The sequence below is a fragment of the Pinus tabuliformis genome, chromosome X, assembly GCF_031772625.1.
Source record: "Pinus tabuliformis cultivar Carrire ecotype Pingquan chromosome X, CPIR1, whole genome shotgun sequence".
NCBI lineage: Eukaryota > Viridiplantae > Streptophyta > Pinopsida > Pinales > Pinaceae > Pinus > Pinus tabuliformis.
Genome location: NC_142308.1, coordinates 641,579,990 through 641,594,386, shown reverse-complemented (window position 1 = coordinate 641,594,386; position 14,397 = coordinate 641,579,990). Strand labels below are relative to the sequence as shown.

The 14,397-nt window shown below is 37.8% G+C and overlaps 1 protein-coding gene and 1 pseudogene across 1 annotated transcript in view; both read right to left on the bottom strand.

Moving 5' to 3' along the window:
- Positions 1 to 14,397, bottom strand: part of LOC149141637 (GDSL esterase/lipase 6-like) — a 58,266-nt gene that overhangs the window by 29,366 nt on the left and 14,503 nt on the right. The window lies entirely within an intron of this gene.
- LOC149141639 (pirin-like protein) lies at positions 5,856 to 12,418 on the bottom strand (annotated as a pseudogene).

Genomic DNA, 14,397 nt, shown 5'->3' with positions numbered 1-14,397 from the left:
CCATCAAATACCCAAGCTCAAGGAACCTGTATACATATAAGGAGCTGCATGAACATCTTCAAGATTTCAGAGGGACCTGTTGCATTCGAATCTATCTCAGGGGACCTGTGATGAACAAAAAAGAATAGTCAGCAATGCCAATGCCAATGCCAATCCTACTCAGCATGCCAATGCAACAATAACCAACAAAAGTGTAATATGTTCCTTATTCTTAACATTTAATTTCTTAGATTAATTTTTAATGTTAATTTTAATGACTGTGACTGTTATGATCGATTTCAAGGGCACTACATTTTCCATCATCCCTTATCTCACTGTTAATTCTTATCATCCTTCATACCCCAACCTATTTCATACTTCTAAATCCATTACCCCTTTTCATATCAACCTTTTTATGCCAATCGCACCCTACAGTCATACCAACATCTTCCATTTGGCCGAGTACCAATAGAAATAGGACACGTGGTGGATAGTGTTTTTTTTTTTTTAAAAGGGAAAGAAACAAATGTTAAAGCGGGCCTATTCATTGTATTCCACACGGCCAAATTATGATTCCACCACCCGACGTATCCAAATGATTCAGAGGACTCCATGAAATCATACCCCAGTATTGCATATACGCTTCCAGCGCTCCTATGATGACATCTATACAAGCGGTACATCCATTCCTCTATTTCAAAAGATGAATACACTATGAAGTAAGTGTAGTGGTTATTTCACCATCATTCTCAGTTATTTTACGCTGGCATTTGACTCCCGTGACTTCCACATTAAGGACTGAAAGCAGTGAGCGCCACAAGAGGGAAATATAACCATTCAGGTTCGACTTCCACCAAAGTCACAAGACAGTCGACCGAGCATCATACTGGATATTAAGGGAGTGACACCACCAGGTAATAAATTGAAATTTCTTTGTTGAAATTGATAGAGCACGACCCTCTGCCAAAATGACCAATAGGGTCGAGCCGAGCATGTTCGACAGTTCTCAATATCATGAAGATTGCATTTCAATTCTCAGAGAGATACAATGGTTTCCCTTTTTAGAGAAATTTCATGGAAGTAATGAAGAGGTTACCAAACAATTCGCTTTCACATTCAATGGAGAGAAAGCCCTGATAGGTAACTTCTCATTCAGGGTTTCGGAGGACACCATAGCCCAGTCAATAGGGATTAGCCCAGAAGGGGAGAAGTACTTTAAGACAAAGAAATTTAAAGAGAAGTCGTGGACTCAATTTATGTCTAGATCCAGAGTCTCATCAGTTAACTGGAAGAAAGGCATCCCAAGGAGTTGGTTGATGCATCCCTGGGACGAGATGGTCTATATTCTCCAAAAATTCGTAACCTGCGAAGGCCATTACAGTATTGTCTATCTATACCATATTAAATTACTGCTACACTTGAAAAGGCAGTGTGTTATCAGTCTACCACATTTTCTGTTACAAAGCCTAACCAAGATGTCGAAGACCATTCAAAAGCAGAAGGGAAATGAAGACAAGAGCCTATATCACTGGCTTAATTAAAATTCTTATTGACCATGAATTGCAGAGAAGAGGGAAACCGTGGAAGGAGTTCTTAGCTGCTAATCAAATTAAAGATGAGGAAGACAAAGAAGAACTGCAGGAGAACTCAGGTTTCATGAAGGATATCGATGAAGAGATCCCAGTATCCAAAGCAAGCAAGGTACCTCCACCTGTGAGCAGCATAAGGACTAGGAAAATGAGAAAAGAAGATGCTCAGAAGGCAGAGCAAGATAAAATTTTCACCACTTATTCAAGAAGAACAAGGAGAGCACCAAAAGCCCAGTTACAAGAAGACCAGCTTGAATCCAATGCACCCATACCGATGGATATTGAGAGTAGTGACCACTCACCACTAGGACCAGGAGCTGATATAGAGGTTGAAAGCCATAACAGGCAGGAAAAAGGTTCACCACCTCCCATTAAGAAACAAAAGAAACTGGAGAAACAAATTGAGAAATTAAAGGAAGAACTCATGGAGGCTAATATGTTAGAAAAGGTTATCAAGAAAGAAAATGAGACGCTCCGAGCGCAGAGTAAAGAGACTCAACAGAAGAATGAAAAGTTAAGGGAGCGAATCAGTGAACTTGAGGCTGAGCAAATGGATATTTGTAAATGGGCCACCAAGTGGTACAACCAGAAGAAGACCCTCAAAGAAAAATACAAAAGATTAAAGCAGGAGCTCCATGGTCAGAAAGATGCCCAGGTGAAAAAGAATGTGGATACATTACTAAAGGCAGCAGAGATACAGGCAGGGACAGAGTTCAAGGGAAGCACTTCGGGGTTAGCATGAGGACATGCTAATTCATTAAGTCGGGGAGAGATGTTGGTACCATCCTATGACCTCCTTTTTCCTCCTAAAACATATCATTTGCCTACTTCTTTCCATCATATATCTCTTAGATCCATCCATTGAAAATTGATTAGTTAATAGTCCTATAGTTATTAAAATGCACTGAAATTGATTTAGGAGTTTTATGTTAAAGAATTAGGGATTTTTGGTAAAATGGCTACAGGAAGTTCCAACATCCTGTAATTGGTTCATTGTTTTACATGTGGCATGACAGCTAGGCTAGAACGAAGGGTAGGGATGAAAAGTAGAATGTCCAAGCATGGACGAATACCTATCCTACAGCAGAATCGACCCTCCTACATGCGCGGTCAACAATGGTCAAATTATAGCATGTTGGCGACAAAGGCAGCAACAACAAAGCATTCTAAATTGATTTAGTTTTGTTCCTTTTTGAAATCAGTTTAGGATAGAAACATTTTAAAAAAATCTCGACATGATAAAAGCGGCAACAACCATATCATGAATGTACATTCGTTTTCGAAATGTAAGGGTTGTAAAAACATATGTAAATACAGTTCTGTGTAGTCAATGTTTCGTTATCATTGTATCGTTGAAAACAGAGTTCGAACTTAATATCAAGAACACAGTTACAGTCACGATCTTTGTCTTGTTGCGTTGATTTTATAATCGGTTGACCACAGTCCAGTATACCTCTGGAACGCGGACGGGCCCTGCATTAAACTGGTATACTGTAATTTCCTTTTTATTCGCAACTTAGGGTATTTAAGGACCTGCACAGTAATTAGAATTGGTTGTTGATTTCAATAGAATGCGTATGGTTTGTGTTTATGATAGTGCTTGAACAGTTCATCACTGAGATCGTGAATCGTATCCTGTAAGGGATTCGATCCTTTGTTGTCTTTTAAAGCAATGTCATGACCTCTGCTTTCATTTCAAAATATGTTTATGATTTCCATATGTCTTTATCTTGCATGAATATTAGTGAATGCTGAGTATTTGCTGAACAGGGGTTTTATGCATAGTGTCTCTGTAAGGATATTGAAATCTTGGGTTGAAGTGATACACAATGTTTTAATTTGGTAATGTTTTAATTTGGTAAATGCATTGAGTGACAGTGTTGTAATTAAGTAGATTACTTGAGTGACCTAAGTGTTTGGGTGATAGGTAACATACCTCAATATTCCGTAAAGAAGTCCTGTGACCTACCATCATAACCACTTAGCTAATAATCCTTTATGTCTATATACTTTAGATGCATGCCTCTAAGTCTACGCATCCTGGTCGATAATAAATATAGCCTAGTCTAGCACCCTAGATAGTACACTACAGTCTAGATGACAAAATATAGGACTATCAGCTGATGATGGCCCGACATACCACGTACACACAAAGTCTTGAACATGTCACCCAAGCTATCCAAGCTCAAAGTGGTTCTTCAACCCTTAATAAAATTGACAGTGAAAGGGAGAAAGCAGTTTGAAAAAAAATAAGAATAAAAAGAAAAATGGTTCTTTAAAGGTTTATGTTGCCAAATCCCCTAATTCATGTGTCTCCAGTAAGCGCCCACCCAGAAAACAAATGGCTTACCCCACCTTGATGCCTTCCTCACAATGTGATGGTCATAGAGCTTTCTCTCTGCCCCTCTGTTGAACCCATTGATTAAAGATTTAACTAATGGTGTTATAAACATGCCAATATCACCAACTTGGACCACTGATTTGCATAAGTAACTGAAAATTCATACCCCTACAAATTTTGGAAGGCCTTAAATATAATGAGGAGGAGATGTCAGAAATCCCTGCCTTTTCTCAATGAAGTTATGTCATGGAACATATAGGGCATATCTAACTTTACAGAAAACATGCATTCTAGTTCAAAGATCCTTTAGAATTGAGCGAGCTTCTATTTTTGTCTACCAGAAGTCGAAGTTACAAATTCAAAGCACAAGATTTTTGTTGAGAAAAGCCTTGCATGTAATCTGGTTGAATGTTGTTTTTAATTCTTCTAGTTAATATCTCCTTGGCTGGCTTCTCGGATTATTGAGAAGGGGACAAAATCTACCCAAATAACTTGTTTGGACTTTATTTATCCTAGATGGTGAGCTTGTTTAGCTAACTAAGATCTACAAATCAAATGACAAGCATGAAAGGGCAACATTTTGGACGTAGTCTACCGATGAGTTGCCAAAGGCTCCCTAGTTTGTTTGCAGAACACAATGGTAGATAAATCATAAGAAAAGGAAAGGAATGTTACTGGTTCATACTTGCATGGGATAAATAAACTTGTATGGCCTAATTCAACCCAGAGTTGTATGACCATAACAAATTTTGATGCCATGAGATGTACAGTCGTGGTTAACCTAGAATAACTTTTACAAAGGTCTCGAGAGGATTATGAACAGGCTAGATTGAGCCATGCTCTCCAAGAAAAATTCCTTTTATTTCAACTTTGCGAGAGAGAGGCCCTTAAAATTCCTAGGGGAGGCCACACTATCAGCCCATCAAAAAAATTTGCTTCCGTATTTCCCTGGGAAGGGATATGCAAGAAACTGAGAATGCACAGTGTCTTGAATATTTCACATCTAAACAATATTAGTTGTATAGCTTGTGAAATAAAAGTAGAATTTGTTATGTAGATTGAAGGGCGATGGAGATTCGGATCATCTAGTGGGGGAATGCCATTTACTAGCCACAATCCTTTCCAAGGGGCCATATGTGCCAAATTGCCAATGTTCATCAAAATCATAGTAGGATCGTTAACGACTTGGAATACATATCCCAAATCCTACAGAACAATCCTTGTGATGTTGGAAAATAGGCTTGGATGACCAGACTCAGGTAATTATGGGATGAAGCTTTTTGAGCCAAAGGAGCCCAGCTCAAATCTCACTTGCACTTAATGAATAGTAAAGGCTGATGAGCTAAATATTTTTCATAGTGTTTGCAACTAAGGACACCAGCGGAAATTTTCGCACTTAAAACAATGATAAAATGGTTGACTTGCCAAAGAAGAGATTGAAAACAAGTTTTTTTAGTCATTATAAGTTGTTTTTTCAATACCAAAAAACAAAGGAGCATAAGATAGGCAGAGATGCTTAAACAAAGTCTCGAATGTCAAGTCACCTAGCAAAAGAGCATATGCAAAATTAGAATAAAGCTGGCTAAGATCTTATCAAAGGAATTTCATACCTACACCTAAGTCTAGACAATCAATGAATGAAAGAGAAAAAATACAAAAAGGATGAATTTCCAATGAGAATGAAACAAATAAAAATTTCCAAAATCATTCTACTTATTAATGCAAAATGAAACAATTTACGATTAGAATATCTTGATAACAAACAATGTGGAATATTTGGTTTTGGTTAAAAAAGTAATGAAAGAATTCAACAAGAAACAAATTGAGGCAAAGCAGTATAGGGAAACAACTTTGTGAATGTACTTCTAAAGAATTATATCTGATCCTCTGGAAGACATGTCAACAATAATAATTTTGGTATCATAGTTTTGAATTCAATATGCTCTCTATTCAACATCACTAAGCCCAACAGGATCAGAACGCCAACCAACAACTCTCTCAAATCCATTTTTGGAATGCTGATAATATTCAATAGACTGAATTATTTATGTTTATTATTCATAACAGAGGGACCATATTGAATGACTCATTCATGTTGGGTGTGGAGCCTCATTATCTTCTGCATTCAAAGGTTTCAGCCAGATGTATACCCCAGGAAGACTGTACACCCCTCCATGCGGGGGGTAAATCCCCCCCGGCTAGGGGGTCCAGGGGCCAGCAGTCCCCCGGCAGGGGTTTGGGGGTAGTGCCCCCAAAGCTAAAAATAGATGTAAAATTGCCTTGTAAAAGTCTAGTAATTTATAGTCAATCTAAGCCGTTCATTGGGCGGATGATCTGACGATAGAAGTTATGTTTAATTTAGGGTTTTTTGCCCTAGAAGGCAACCCCTCACTATATATGAGGGAATTGTATTGTGTCTATGTATATCTGATTCTGAGTGAGGAAGAGTGAGGAGATTGAGAGAGAAGAGGGTGTTACCGTGGATCTGTTGTAGGTTGTATCTCTTCAGTTTGATGGATAATATAATAAAAGAAGGACTGCCTGTTTCTCCGTGGATGTAGCCCAAATTGGGTGAACCACGTATATCTGTGTCTCTCTTGTTTTATGCGTTTTTTTGTGTTTATATTTCTGCAATATTTTATGTGTTCCATTACTTCGTAATATATAATTTTCTAAAAACTGGTATCAGAGCCGAAGGTCTATTTGGATGATAAACTCGCACGAGAGAAGGGTTCCTCGTTCGAGTGGGAGCAATGGTGGAAGATGGTAGGTTTAGGGTCGAAAAATTCAACGACCAAAACTACCAGCTGTGGAAGATGCAGATGGAAGATTATCTGTATCAGAGAGATCTGTACCTACCATTGAGTGGAAAGACAAAGAAGTCGACGAGTATGACAGACACAGAATGGGATATTCTTGACAAAAAGGCATTTGGAACAATACGGCTGTGCCTAGCGGCGTTGGTAGCGTTTAATATTTCAAAGGAAATGACAACAGAGGGTTTAATGTTGGCATTGGCCAAACTATATGAAGAAACCTCGGCCTCAAATAAGGTATTTCTTATGAAGCATTTATTTAATATGAAGATGTCAAAAGGTGGATCTGTTGTAGACCATTTAAATGATTTTAATACTATTACAAGTCGGTTAAGCTCTGTAGGGGTAAACTTTGATGATGAAGTTAGAGCTCTGTTATTCTTGTGCTCATTGTTAGAAAGTTTGAATGGTTTAGTAATGGCCATTAGTAACTCTGTTTCTGGATCTAGTACTTCAAAGTTTGATGATGTTGTCGGTGCTATCCTTAGCGAGGAAATGTGATGGAAAAGCTCCGGTGAGACATCAAGTAATTCTTTGAGTGCAGAGTCTAGGGGAAGAAAAATGGAAAGAGGAAAGAGCTCATAATATCGCAGTAAATCAAGGAAAGGAAGATCCAAGTCCAGATCGGGGGTAGTGTGCTGGAAATGCGGAAAGAAAGGACACCTAAAGATAGACTGTAGATCTCGGAAGGGAAAAGAAGGAGATGCATAGCAAGAAATCAATCATGAAGCAAATGTGACAGGTGAGGTGTTACAAGGTGCTTTGATTCTCTCTTCCAAAAATATTACTGATTCCTGGGTGGTAGATTCAAGGGCCTCATTCCATGCCACACCTGATAAGAAATATTTTCATGACTATGTTCAAGGAGATTTTGGACAAGTCTGTTTGGGTGATGATAAACCCTGTAAAATTGTTGGAATGGGTAAGGTTCTTGTAAAACAACAGAATGGAAACCAATGGCTACTAAAGGAGGTAAGGCATGTTCCAGATCTGAAGAAAAATCTGATTTCAACAGGGCAGTTAGGCGGTGAAGGTTGTGTGACAACTTTCACAGATAAAGCTTATAAGGTTACCAAAGGAGCTCTGGTAATAGCAAAAGGTGAAAAGGTTGGTACATTGTATTTATGCAATGGTATTTCTAACTCTGTTAATGCTTTAACTTCCAAAGGAGTAGATGTAGCATTATGGCATCATAGGCTCGGACACATGAGTGAGAAGGGGATGAAGATTCTTCACTCAAGGAATTTGTTGCCGGGTTTGAAGAATGTTGATTTGGACTTCTGTGAGAATTGCATTTATGGAAAACAGAAGAGAGTCAGATTCCTTAGAGTTGGGAAAGAAAAGAAGATTGAAAAATTAGATCTTGTGCATACAGATGTATGGGGACCTGCTCAAGTATCATCTCTTGGTGGCTCTCTTTATTATGTTACTTTTATTGATGATGCAACTAGAAAAACTTGGATTTATTGTATTAAGAATAAATCTGATGTATTTGATACTTTCAAGAAATGGAAAGCTTTGGTTGAGATTGAGACAGGAAAGAAATTGAAGTGTCTCAGATCAGACAATGGAGGTGAATATTGCAGCAAAGAGTTTGATAGGTACTGTTCAGAGCATGGTGTTCACAGAGAGAAGACAGTTCCAAGAAGACCACAAGAAAATGGTGTGTCAGAAAGGATGAACAGAACAATCATGGAGCGTGCAAGGTGCATGAGATTGCATGCAGGATTGCCTTTACAATTTTGGGCAGATGTTGTAGATACTGTTGTTTATCTAATAAATAGAGGGCCTTCAAGTTCCTTGGATGGTGGTGTTCCAGAGGAAGCATGGACAGGTAAAAAGGTAAACTACTCCTTTTAAAGCCTTTTGGTTGTGAGGCCTTTGTCCATATTAATAAAGAAAATAGAACAAATCTTGAGGCAAAATAAAAGAAATGTACCTTTATTGGATGTGGTGTTAATGATTTTGGTTATTGCTTATATGATTGTGAAAATCAAAAAATCATTAGGAGAAGAGATGTAATATTCAACGAAAAGGTCTTGTATAAGAATCAGTTGCAGGAAAAGAAACAGGAAAAAGAAAACAGAGAATACACAATGCTTGACGATATCACAGGAAAAGTGATGGTGCCTAAAAATCATAATGATCAACAACCACAATAGCAACAAGCACTTCAAACACCTGAAAGTGGTGTTAGAAGATCTACCAGGATAAGTAGGCTCCCTGAATGATACTCTCCTTCATTAGATTATGTATTGTTGACTGATTCTGGTGAACCAGAATGTTATGAAGAAGTAGTGCAGGTAGAAACCAAAAAGAAGTGGGAGCAAGCCATGAAAGAAGAGATGGACTCCTTAGCACATAACCAGACTTGGGACTTAGTCAGGTTGCCTGCAGGTAAAACAACATTGCAGAATAAATGGGTTTACAGGCTGAAGGAAGAAGATGGAGGAAAACAAAGGTACAAAGCTAGACTTGTAGTGAAGGGGTTTTCATAGAAGAAAGGTATTGATTTTGATGAAATATTTTATCCTGTTTTTAAAATCACTTCAATCAGAACTATTTTAAGTCTAGTAGCAGTTGAAGGTTTGCATCTTGAGCAGTTAGATGTAAAGACAACCTTTCTCCATGGGGATTTGGAGGAAGAGATATATATGCAACAGCCACAAGGATATGAGGTAAAATGGAAGGAGAAACTAGTGTGTAGGTTGAAGAAGAGCTTGTATAGCTTAAAATAGGCTCCAAGGTAGTGGTATCTAAAATTTGACAGGTTTATGTCTGAACAAGGTTATACTAGATGTCACTCTGATCATTGTGTTTATCTCAAAAGGAAAAATGATGGCAGCTATATTATATTTTTATTTTATGTAGATGACATGCTTGTTGCAGGTTCTAAAATGCAAGAAATAAATGTGCTCAAAAGGAAATTGGCAAACTCATTTGCAATGAAGGATTTGGGTGCTGCAAAACTAGAGACAGGAAGAATCACAAATTAACATTGTATGATAATAACTAGAGACAGGAAGAATCACAAATTAACATTGTCTCAAAGTGAGTACATAGAAAAGTTGTTGAAAAGGTTCAATATGCAGAATGAAAAACCAGTTAGTATACCTTTGGCTAGCCATTTCAAATTAAGTAAGGAGGCGTGTCCCAAGACTCAGGAATAAATGGCTCATATGTATAAAGTTCCATATGCATCAACAGTTGGAAGCTTAATGTATGCAATGGTCTGTACAAGGCCTGATATTGCACATGTAGTGGGAGTTGTAAGTAGGTACATGAACAATCTAGAAAAAGAACATTGGATGGCAGTGAAGTGGATTCTCAGGTATTTGAGAGGTACCACAAATCAAGCATTATGCTTTCGTGGTTCAAACATTGCTCTACAGGGATATGTTGATGCAGATATGGCAGGTGACAGAGATAATAGGAGGAGCACTATAGGATATGTATTTACTGTAGGTGGAACAACTGTCAGTTGGGTTTCAAAAATCCAAAGTGTTGTTTCCCTTTCAACAATAGAAGCAGAGTATGTTGCCGCTATAGAGGCTAGTAAACAAATGATTTGGTTACAAAGGTTTCTGGATGAATTGGGTAAGAAGCAGGAGTTAGGCAGGTTATATAGTGACAGCCAAAGTGCCATACATCTTGCAAAGAACTCTGCATTTCATTCCTAGAATAAGAATATATATCTCAAGTACCATTTCATATGGCCAGCATTGGAAGATGGAGAGTTGAAGCTTGTAAAGATACACACTAGCTAGAATCCTGCAGATATGTTAAGAAAAGTTGTAACCAGGGAGAAACTAAGAATCTGCTTAGTTTTAATTGGTCTTCAAGTATGACGAAGAAGATGAGAAACAGTCAGGTCCAAAGTGGAGTCATTGTCTAGCAAATGACGCAGCAGTGGAGTTTCTATAATTAGTCTCCAAGTGGGAGATTGTTGGGTGTGGAGCCTAATTATCTTATGTATTCAAAGGTTTCAACCGGATGTATACCCCAGGAAGACTATACACCCCTCCACCCGGGGGGGTAAATCCCGCCCAGCTGGGGGGTCCGGGAGATAGCGGTCCCCCGATAGGGGTTCGGGGACACTGCCCTAGAAGCTAAAAATAGATGTAAATTGCCTTGTAAAAGTCTAGTAATTTCTAGTCAATCTGGGCCGTTCATTAGGCGGATGATCTGACGGTAGAAGTTATGTTTAATTTAGGGTTTTTTCCCTAGAAGGCAACCCCTTACTATATATGAGGGAATTGTATTGCATCTATGTATATCTGATTCTGAGTGAGGAAGAGTGAGGAGATTGAGAGCGAAGAGGGTGTTACAACGGATCTGCTATAGGTTGTATCTCTTCAGTTTGTTGGATATAATAAAAGAAGGACTGGCTATTTCTCGATGGATGTAGCCCAAACTGGGTGAACCACATATATTTGTGTCTCTCTTGTTTTATGTGTTTTTTGTGTTTATATTTCTGCAATATTTTATGTGTTCCATTGCTTCGTAATATATAAGTTTCTAACAATGCATTCAGTGTCTGCCTCCAAATTAGGACGAATCTACAGGGAATATTTGACTTGTTCCAAACACTCAATCCATTTCCAGAGTTCAATTGAATAGTGTGGTGAGCACCAATAGCTGATGAACTAACATCTCCAAAAAATGCCTCGCCTTAGAAAACATAGGGAAATGCATTCCAACCCTCTGGAACAGGTTGATGAAGAACAAATTCTAGCTTCAATGTGAAATCCAAGAACATTGTTGGAGTTCGAGTGTATACAAGGGACGTAATGCCCAAATATTCTCCAGATATAACAACTACTCTAACACCATCTTTCTCAACCTTTGGTATGTCTCTACGATCCAATTCTTGATATGCAGGTTCAATCCTATACAGAAAACCAATGCCTTGTAAGTCGGTAACTGAATTAGAAATAGAGAATCTTAAATAAATTATCTTCTAAGAAATAATTGTACTTATATTTTGTCTTTTGATGAAATATTTACCTAAATTTGGATGCCAATCTAGACCCCTTTGCTTGCTAGAATTTCACAGTGGACTATACTTCTTCGAGTTGTCATTGATTGCACAACCCAATAAATTTTTACTTAGAAGGTTATCACATATTCCAATGACCTAGGTCTAATACTCAATGCTTAGATCAATCCTTGTTGACCTTAAAGGAAAGTTCATCAAAACCATAAGAGATTGAAAATTGTCCAACCTGTAGATCACCAACTTTGATGGTACCCTTGTGTCCTAAAAAACCTTGATGTGTAAAAGCTCCCTGCAGAAAAACCATGTCCTGTAAGTTATTTTACAAATTTAGCTCTCAAATAAACAAATAATGGGTTCAAGCCCCCATACAAACCATCAAAAATTCTGAATGGAACCGGTTTTAGTCAACTGTGATGTTATGACAGTAAGCATGATGTGAATGAGGAGAATATGAAGAACAAACTATTAATGTAATTCATTATCAACTTAATAGTATTAATAATATGTACGAGATTCTTTGCCCACTTCTAATGGTCTAGATGAGAGTTCATATTGTTTATTTTTCTTCCTTCATTTATGAATATCTATGTGCTCTTGGACAGATTGACGGAGGACTAACTAGAAGGCTGACATGCAATAACTGAAGGTTCCAATAAACTTTAGCATCTAATAACAGATACTCATCAATTGCCATCTTTACTCCTTGCTAATTATAGACTACATAGCAAGTGCACCATTCCAGTCTTACACAAATGCTTCTTATCCCATAAAAGAATAAAAGAATAGTTATGTACGTTAGAAAAATTAACTGTGGAAGTTAAAACATCTACACAAGCTTACTCAAATTATTTTTTAATATATTTTGGGTCTAGATTAATAATTGTGATACATATTGTTCACAACAAAATATTAAATAGAAAAGCAAGGAATGTGATAAGCAACAATGGCCATTGATGCAAAGGTTTGAATTTAGTGTACATGTTGTGTGTCGTTTATTGCTTCTGCAACATTTAAGTAGCTTGAGTTGGCCATGGCTTGCAGTTACCCTAGGCACAACACCTTGAAGAACACTTAAATTACCTCCCCTCTTCTCGATAGTGTATCTATGAACCAACTATTGCAAGAACTGGCTGCAGGAAACCATATTACTAGTAGGAGTGATGATAACATGAAATGCATTTAGCAAGTTAGATTCGAAAGTATACCATGAAGTATCCCAAATCAGAGAAACCCCTACTGCTATTTCTTTGTCTGAATATGATAATGTGTATTTATTTTAGAGAGCAATCCCTGCTACAGTGTTTTCTGGGAGGGGTCACACAGACGCCTATCATTAAAATTTACGTTAAGAAGGTTCAAGAACTGTAGGGACAGAGCTACCTCTAAACAAGAAGCCTAACTAAGGTCTTCTTCCTGTTTTAATTTACCAAAAAGGCTAATGTCCATTATGTTAATATCCACAAACCCTGGGTATGTAAAAATACTCTGATTGTGTTTATCAATGTGAAGAGAGTTACTTGGTGACGTGGATGGCCCAACTTTTCTTTCCAGTGTGGGTAGAGTTGCCCCACCTTCCATGCAATCATGGCCATTCCTGAAAGCCATTTTCTACATGGATTGGAGGGTTTACCTGCCATAAGTCTTCACAATTTTTAACTCAACTTCGTTATCTAGTGTGGGTAGAGTCTCCTCACCTTCCATGCAATCTCTGCCTTTCCTCAAAGCCATTTTCTACATGGATTGGAGGGTTTACTTGCCATGAGTCTTCACAATTATTAACTCATCCCTAGAAAGGATTTCTCTTCTTCAACAAGCTTTCCAAGTACTAGAAGGAATTTTTCCTTCTCTGGGAGGGGGATAAGATGCTGAAACAATAATCAGTGAAGTACAACCACCTCCCAACCACATGATTTTAGTGCCAATGTCTAGACAAAAATGATCGAGGAATATCAACTAATGATGTCTCGGCATACCACCTGCACACAAAGTCTTGAACCTATCACCCAAGCTATCCAAGCTCAAAGTGGTTCTTAAACCCTTAATAAAATTGATAGTGAAAGGGAGTCTAAAGTAGTTTGAAAAAACAATAAGAATAAAAAAAATGGTTCTTTAAAGGCTCATGTTGCCAAAGCCCCTACTGCATGTGTTTCTAATAAGCTCCCACCCAAAAAACAAATGGCCATTGAGCTTGCTCTCTACCCCTCTGCTCAACCCATTTATTAAAGAGTCAACTAATTGTCTTCTACAGAGGCCAATATCACCACCTTGGACCATTGATTTCTATCAATAACTGAAAATTCAAACCCCTACAGATTTTGGAAGGCGTTAAAGATAATAAGGAGGAGATGTCAGACATCCCTACCTTTTCTCAATTAAGTTACCTCATTGAACATCTATGGCATGTTTGACTTCATAGAAAACACATTCTAGTTCAAAGATCGCTTAGCATTGAGAAAGCTTCTATTTTTGTCCAAGGACACTAAAGACACCAAGGGAATTTTTTGAACTTAAAACAATGATAAAATGGTTGAATTGCCAAAGAAGAGATTGAAAACAAGTTTTTTCAGTCATTACAAGTTGGTTTTTCAATCCCAAAAACCAAAGGAACATAAGATAGGTAGATATGCTTAGACAAAGTCTCGATTGTCAAGTCACTTGCCAAAAGAGCATATG